This window comes from Rhinolophus hipposideros (genome assembly GCF_964194185.1).
Source record: "Rhinolophus hipposideros genome assembly, chromosome: 9".
Taxonomy (NCBI): Eukaryota; Metazoa; Chordata; class Mammalia; order Chiroptera; family Rhinolophidae; genus Rhinolophus; species Rhinolophus hipposideros.
The window spans coordinates 365,094-374,042 of NC_138055.1; the positions used below are offsets into that span (position 1 = coordinate 365,094).

Genomic DNA, 8,949 nt, shown 5'->3' on the forward strand with positions numbered 1-8,949 from the left:
ACGGGAGGTGACTGACGGGAGGTGGTCGCTAACGGGAGGTCACTGACGGGGGTGGTCACTGACAGGAGGTCACTGACGGGGGTGGTCACTGACGGGAGGTGACTGACAGGGCAGGTGGTCGCTAACGGGAGGTCACTGACGGGAGGTCACTGACCGGAGGTGGTCACTGACGAGGGTGGGCACTGACAGGTGGACACTACCGGGGCACCGACAGGAGCGGGCTCAGGAGTCTGAGGGCGGCCGCACTCACCTGCCCGGCGGGCCGGGCGTCGCGGCGGCTCCTCGGAGGCCCGGGTGAAGGCCACGGCGCTGGCGGAGGCAAAGCCCGAGCGGCCTGGTGCGGACCGCACGCACATGGGCCCGGCCAGGTGCGGCGCCTACGTATACGGCGCCCACCGACACGGCGCGGGCCCGCCGGCGGCTCGGGACCGGTTCGGGCCGCTAGCGGCGCTCAGGTCTCTCCAAAATGGCGGCTGAGGCGGGGGGCGGGGCGCGCACTTTGGGGGCGGGGCCTTGCTTGCAGCGCGCGTGCCCGCGCGGGGGCGGAGCTGAGGTGTGGGCGGGGCTCTCATGGTCACCTGGACGCGCTGGGACGCCGGGCCGCGATCGGTGCTACAAGGGCGGCAATGCGAAGGGGCAGGCAGCTTGAGAGCCGGGTGGGTGAGCGGCGGTTTCTCCTTGTACTTTTCCCTCTGAGGTATTCCTAAATTTCTGTACAAGCATAATTAACTTGTTATGGGATAATGCATTTACGGTAATAAGTTTTCCAATGCAACGTCAGCAACAGAGCAACCTCTCCAGAGGCCTGAAAGGATTGGAGGGTCACACACCTAGGGCAGGGGTCTCCTGCTCTCTGGGGGCCCTTCCGCCCAGGCTTTAGGCCTCTCCCACTGGGGCAGCTGGGTGTCCTCTGGCGCATCTGGGTGTCCTTGGGCACGTGGCGTGGACACGGCCAGAGCAAGAGTGAACCGTGGTCAACCGCCCATGTGTCATGCAGAGCTCCCCTCTAGGTCTTGTTTCCTAGTAACTGGACTGGGAGCGCCTGAGCAGAAGCCACCACATTTAGTGTTTTTCCCGGGTGCCCCACTGGTGTACTGTGTTTTGCACATTAAAATATGTACCCGTTTAACATTTGTTGAAATCGTATAATTCAATTAAACCAACTAATCTCTAAAATGAGAGTTATAATTTCAGGTGTCAGCATGAACCGTGGGAAAATGTTGGAAAATGAAACTGGACACTTAAAGAATGTCTACAACCTGCGCCAGTTACCAACTTCCTGCCTCAGCTGCAAAAGCATGGTACCGTGGTCCTCTCTGCGAATGACTACCTGGGCTTGCAGATGCGGAGCTTCGTCACGAGAGGGCGCGCGAGGGTTTGTTCTGGGGCTCGCTCTGGCGGCTGGAGCCACAGCCTTCCAGTTACCTGATTTCCCTGCGTCCAATTCCTGTGGCCTGCAGTTTCCCCAGCACCCCCTGGGGAGGCTTGATAGCAGAATGTTTTCCCCTGAACGCCTTTCCCCAGCATCCTGCATGGCAGATCTCTGACAGATTTTGTAAGGAAGCGGGAGTAAAAAAGCATCAGATTTGCAACCGAGAGGAGAAACGCAGGCGGAGGTCCCTCCCTGCAGAGACTGGGGCGCTGTGGACTGAGCTGCAGAATGGGGCCTCAGACCAGGAGGTCTCTTCCTCTGGCAGTGACCCTCCAGCACTCTACTGACAAAGCTAAACATTGTGCCAACTGCAAAAGAAACGCTTGGGGGTCCAGTTCCATGATCACAGAACAGGCAACGAGAAGTGGATTCAGAGAGGAGTCAGTAAGTGGGAAATGGTCGGAGTCCAACCCTCTGGATAGTCAGCATCTGCATGCATCCTTTCAAATATATTTGAACTTCCATACAAAAACAAAACAACTTATATTTTCACCTAACACAAGATATGTCCATCCTTACTGCAAGTGAAGAAATTCTCACTCTTTCAAAATGAGCATATGAACTCCCAACAGTCATTGTATCTATCATTGGCTACATTCTTATTCCTCAAATTCTGTCACTGTCCCACTGAATAGTCTCTTATGTTCTTCTCTTTAAACTAACTAGTAAAGTTAACCTGTGACAACTTGCATATTTTAAAAAATGGAAAGGAAAGAAAAGAAAATTATATATATATATATATATATATATATATATATATATATATATATATACACACACACACAAATAAACACATTGTAACGTGCAAAGCTACTACAACCCTTGTTCCTGTAACTGGTCATAAGATGTGGGCCCTTTAACAGATTTACTTTCTAAAGTGACTTGTAGTGGACATAAAACAGCTAAAATCAATCCAAGCTGACACAGAAGGACCAAATAAAATTAATTCTATTACTAGGAATATCAAGTGCAAATTTATTCACCAATAACTGTAAGACATGTGCTGCCTCTGGAGTTCCATCAGAGCAGAAGGAACTGTCCCGTTCTTCCCTTCAAAAGCCCCCACAGGGGTGGCCAGATGGCTCAGTTGGTTAGAGCGCGAGCTCTCAACAAGATTGCCGGTTAAATTCCCGCATGGGATGGTGAGCTGCGCCCCCTGGAACTAAGATTGAAAACGGCAAACTGGACTTGGAGCTGAGCTGTGCCCTCCACAACAACGTAGGTTGAAAGAACTATGACTTGGAGCTGATGGGCCCCGGAAAAAGACACTGTTCCCCAATATTCCCCAATAAATTTTTTTTTAATATTAAAAAAAGCCCCCACAGTGCCAAGGACACACACACACCAGGGCATCAGAAGACCACTGCTCTGTAAACCCAAGTAGGACACACAAACGGACAGCCATACCTATACTATGTACACTCTAACCAAATTCCTGTGTGTCAGAGGCAGAAAGAAAACCCTGAAAGCAGCAACAGAAAAATGACCCATCACATAAAGGGGAACAATGATACAATTAATTCTTGTCATAGATAATAGAAGCTATAAGACAGTAAAATAGCAAAAAGTGCTGAAGAAAAAAATTAAATCTGTCATTGAAAAAAACTCTATACCCAGCAATATTATCCTTCAAAAATGAAGGTGAAACAAATTAAGGTGAGATAAAGACATTCCCAGATAAACAAAACAGAAAAGCCATTGCTAGCAGATATGCCTTACCAGAAATATGAAAGGAAGTGCTTCAAGTTGAAAGGAAATGACTCATATGTTGACTAAAGTCAACAGGAATTAATGAAGAACCAAAGTCAACAATCCCTCTGCATCATAAACACTCTCAACAAACTAGAAATAGATGGGAATTTCCCCAACTTCATAAAAGGTATCTAGGAAAGATCTATGACTAAAAGCAAATCTAATGATGAAAGATTAAAGGCTTTTCCTCTAAAATTAGAACTGAGGCAAGAATGTCTGCTTTCACCACTTCAGTTCTACAATGTAGGGTTCCTCATGTAAGGAGTTTGAAAGTCATCACTCAATCCTAACAAGTGACAAGCAGAAGAAACTGAAAAAGCAACAGCCCTTCTTGGATCTGCAACAGAAGGGAAGACACAGGGCAAACCACTGCTCCCAAAACTGGAGACAGGTGAACACAAGTCATCACGGCTTCCCAGAGCAGAGATTCACGGGCAGAAACCACCAGGGAATCTGTATGGGGGTCCCCTGAACTGTAAGCGATGCATTTCTGGAGGCTCAGAGTGAACAAGTCAGAGTGAGAAACTCCAGGGACCCAGTCATAAGGGGGCCGCACGGTATCGTGAGATTCATCTCCAGGAGCTCCACCAGGTTCCCAGTATCAGAGAAAGATCCCCTCATGCTTCCAGCAAAGGAGGAAAGCAACCATTTTAAACACACCAGGCACCCTGTTCTCAAGGCCTGCCCTCAGGAGAAACTAACCGGGCCCGGCCAGCTGGGGATCATCAGAGCCCACTGACTGCAGACGGGAAATACCCAACTCTAGCCCCTCCATCCATTGGTCCAGCTAAGGGGGGAGGAGAAAACAGAGACACACACGGGGAGCACAGTGCAGGGCGCAGGCTCACTATAGACTGACCCGAATCGTGGAACCACAGAACACTGCCCCCCCACACCTGATACCATGTCACGAAGGCCCATTTACTGTACTCCCTGTTACCAAGGACATGTCCGCCTTTTAACAGTAAATGACAAGGCACACTCAAAGGCAAAAACGCCGTTGGGGGAGACAGAGCAGCATCAGAACGAGACACGGCAGGGGTGCTGGAAGTATCCCTTGGGAATTTAAAGCAACTGTGACTCTCGTGCTAGGGCTCTAATGGACGAAGCAGGTGGCACACTAGGACACATGAGCAACGCCATCAGAGGGACGGAAATTCTAAGAAAGAACCAAAAGAGAAGCGAGGGATCAAATACTCTGAAATGGAAATGGAGAACACCTCTGATGGGTTCATGGACTGGACAAGGCTGAGGAAAGAATCTCTGAGCTGGGGGTATATCAATAGACTCCTCGAAAACTGAAAAGCAAAGAAAACAAATATTGCATAAAACAGAGAGAATATCCAAGGACTGGGGGAGAACTGCAAAAAGTGTGACATACACGTCATGGGAACACCAGGAGGAGAAGAAAGGAAAAGAAGAAATATTTGAAATGATTCTACATTGTACTAAAGGTTCTATCTAGCCCATGCAATAGTCAAGAAAAAAAAATTAAAGCCGCACAGATTAGAATTGTCTTTATTCACAGATGACATGATTATATATTTAGAAAATCCTGAGGAATTCACCAAAAAAATCTACTAGAAATAGTAAGCTAGTTTCACAAGGTCACAGGATACAAAGTCAATATACAAACAAGTTACATTTCCAGCAACAAACAATCTGAAAATTGAATTTTAAAAATTCCAATCATGATTGCATCAAAGTGAATAAAATACTTAGGAATAAATATAACAGAGAAGTGTGTACAAAAGAGTTGATGCAGCAGGCTAATATTGCACATTTAAAAAAAAACCCTGCCCACAAGGTCAGCCCTTGGCTGGCATCTGGGAATCTGACTTCAAGAGGGTTGCCACCATTTCCAGAAGTGACCAGAATGGCTCATTATGCCTACACTGTTTGTACAAACAATACAATTTATGCTCAACATCTGTTTTCCTCCTAGATGTCTGGAATTTTGGCAGGTACCAGGCAGAGACAGCCCATCCAACCAGTCCTATAGTGGGTTGAACGATGGCCCCTCTCAAAATATAGATCCACCCAAAACCTGTGGATGTGACTTTCTTTGGAAAAAGGGTGTTAGCAGGTAAATTAAGGATCTTGAGCTAGAATATCCTGGATTAGGGAGTCTTAATTACCAGGGGGATCAGGAATGTCTGGAGAAAAGAGAGGAGACCCAGAGGAGAAGGTTATGTACAGACAGGCAGAGAGTGGACTAGTATGTCCACCAGCCTCGGAATGCCAAGGATGACCAGCAGCAACCCCAAGTTAGCAGAGAGGCCTGGGACACACTCTCCCTCAGAGCTTTGGGGAGGAACCAACCCCGCTGACACTGTGATTTCTGACTTCTGGCCTCCAGGATGGTGAGAGAATGAAATGTCTGTTGTTTGAAGCCACCTACTTTGTATCAGTTTGTTACAGCAGCCTTAGGAAAGAAATATAAACTCCTGATAAAACCATGGGTGCTGAGTTTCTAATGAGTTCCCTGTTTGGCAACATGTCACACAGCCTTGTCACAACCCACTAGGAAAATTAAGCGCCTCCTATGTGACTCCACTGAGAGAGGACCCTGGAAGCTGATGTTTGATCTCCCTAAACTTTGCCCCATGAGCCTTTTCCCTTTGCTAATTTTACTTTGTATCCTTTTACTATAATAAATCATGGCCATGAGAATTTGACTGTATGCATAGTCCTATGAGCCCTCCTAGCAAATCGTCAAACCTGAGGGTGGTCTTGCAATTCCCATGCAATAAAAACTACAAAAAAATTGCTGAGAAAAATTAGAGAAAACCTAAAAACATGGAGAGACATACTATGTTCAGGAATTAGAAGACTCAATATTGTTAAGATGACAATTCTCCCCAAACGAGATTCACTGTAATTCCTGGGAAATTTTCAGCAGGTGGTCGTGTTTTATTTTGGTAGAAATTGACAAGCTAATACTCAAATTTATGATACTCGTATATAGAGATGCAAAGGATCAAGATAGCCAAAACAATTTTGAAAACGTACAAAGCTGTAGGACTTATATTATTTGATCTCAAAATGTACTATATAAAGCTAGAGTGATCATCAAGATAGTATAGAGTTGGCATGAGGACAGGCCATATAGTATAGAGTAGGATAGTATAGAGTAGGTCAGTGGGACAGAACAGAGAAAATAAACCCTCACAAACATTATCAATTGATTCTTTATAAAGGTGCTAAGTCAATTCAATAGGAAATCAATACCTTTTAAACAAATGATACTGGAAAAATTGGTTATCTTTGTGCAAAAAAAAAAAAAAGAATTTAAACCCTAACACCAGACACAAAAATTTATTCAAAATGAATCGTAGACCTAAATGTGAGAGCTGAAACATTTCTAGAAGAAACATAGGAGAAATTATTTGGGTTGGGGCCTTGGGTTAGGAAACGATTTCTTAGATATGACACCAAACGCTTAAAACATAAAAGAAAAAAAATTGATAAATTAGATTTCATCAAAATTGAAAACTTCTACTCTTCAAAAGATGCCATTAAGAAAAATAAAAGACAAGCGACAGACTGGAAAAATAATTTCAAATCATGTATATGACGAAACAGTTGATTCTAGAAAAAATGGTTTTAAAAACTTTTACAACTGTGTGATAAGAAAACAAACAACCCAATTTTAAAATGGGCAAAAGAGGGGTGGCCAGATGGCTCAGTTGGTTAAAGCACGAGCTCTCAACAAGGTTGCTGGTTCAATTCACCCTGCAACTAAAGATTGAAAATGGCGACTGGACTTGGAGCTGAGCTGCGCCCTCCACAACTAGATTGAAGGACAACGGCTTGGAGCTGATGAGCCCTGGAGAAACACACTATTCCCCAATATTCCCCAATTTAAAAAAAAAATTTAAAAAGGGCAAATGATTAAAATAAGCATTTCGCCAAAGAAGATAATATAAATGACTTATTAGCACATGAAGGAAGCGCAACACCATTAATTATCAGGGAAATGCTAAATTAATCATGAGATACCACTATACCCCCTTGGATGGCGATAAAAACAGAAGCCTGCCAACACCAAGTGCTGGTGAGGATGTGGAGAAACTGGAAAGTTCATCACTGCTGGTGGGAATGCAAAATGGTGCAGCCACTGTTGACAGTTTGACAGTTTCTTAAAAAGTTAAACATAAGCTTACCGTACAGCCCAACACTTTCACTCTTGGTATTTACCCAAGAGAAATTAAAAGTGTCCCCACAAAGACTTGTATACGAATATATGGAGCTGCCTTTTTCATAAGGGGCAAAAACTGGACACAATCCAAACACCTGTCAATTGGTGAATGGATAAAGAAAGCGACCCGGACAATGGAATCTGTTCATCAAAAGAACAAACTAAACTACTTATATAGGCAAAAATATGGATATACCTCCACCGTACTATGCTTAGTGCAAGAAACCAGACAGAAAAAAATCATATATTGTTGGTATGTTTCCTACTGTTGTTGTAACAAATTATCACAGACTTTGGGGCTTAAAACAACACACAGTTACTATCTTACACTTGTATAAGTCAGGAGTCTGTAAGGAGTCTCACATGTGGCTGAAATCAAGGTGGTAGGAGAGCTGCATTCCTGCTGCAGCTTCCAAGGGACCATCTGTTTCCTGGCCTGTTCCAGCTTCTGGAGGTGCCTGTATTCCTTGGCTTGTGGTCTCTTCCTCTATCTTCCAAGCCAGCAGTGTGGCATCTTCCAATTTCTCTCTCTGATTCCGTCATCTCATTGCTTTCTCTGACTAATCCTCTGCCTCCCTCTTGAATAGATGCTTACATTGGGCCCACTGGGATAATCCAGGATAATCTCCCTACCTCGATTGAATCACATGCGCAAAGTGCCTTTTACCTCATGTAGGGTGACACATTCACAGGTTCCAGGGATTAGGATGTGAACATCTTTGGGGGTAATTATTCAGCCTACTACATTGTCCATTCCATTTGTATAGAATTTCTGAGAAAAGGCAAAACTTCAGAGACACGATGCAGGTCAGTAGATGTTTGGAGTAGGGTGTGAGCAGGGATTGACCGTAAGGAGGCATAGAGGAGCTCATTGATTTTTTTTTTTAAATAAAATGTATTGGGGAATATTGGGGAACACTGTGTTTCTCCAGGCCCATCAGTTCCAAGACGTTGTCCTTCAATCTAGTTGTGGAGTCGCTGGCCTATGTGGGAATCGAACTGGCAACCCTGTTGTTCAGAGCTCGCACTCTAACCAACGGAGGCGTCCAGCCACCCCTCATTGATTTTTAAGATGCACACTTTTTTCACAATTTAATACCTGAAATCACAATACATCTTAGACTTGATGGCATGCAAAAAGCACATGAAAAAGTGCTCAGCACCGTTATCAGGGAAATTCAAATGGAAACCACCATTAGATATCACTACCTGCCCATTGGACTGGCTAAAATAAAGAAGATTGGCAGCACCAAATGTTGACAAAGAAGTGCAGCAAACAGAAATACATTGTTGTTGGTGGGGATGTATGGTTGCTTTAAGGAAAAGTCTGGCAGGTTCTTTAAAAAGTTAAATATATATCTTAGGGCTATTGCTATGACTCAGTAATTCAGTTCCTAGGTATTCACCCAAGAAAAAGAAAAATGTACCTCCACCAAGAGTCTTGTGCAGGAATCTTCATAGCCGTTTTATTTACCGTAACCGAAAACTCGAAAGAGCCCAGCTATCTTGTCAACAGGGTGACTAAACAAATGGCGGCATATTCCCAAGGTGGACGAGCACACAG

At 44.7% G+C, this 8,949-nt stretch overlaps 1 protein-coding gene across 2 annotated transcripts in view; it reads right to left on the reverse strand.

The window, feature by feature from the left end:
* The window catches only part of PPP6R2 (protein phosphatase 6 regulatory subunit 2), a 65,598-nt gene extending 65,115 nt beyond the window's left edge, over nucleotides 1–483 (reverse strand). For both annotated transcript variants that reach the window (XM_081058106.1, XM_081058105.1), the window contains exon 1: nucleotides 251–483. The gene's annotated coding sequence lies outside the window, so the exon portion shown is untranslated. The remainder of the gene's footprint in view (nucleotides 1–250) is intronic.
* Between the last annotated feature and the right edge of the window lie 8,466 nt (nucleotides 484–8,949).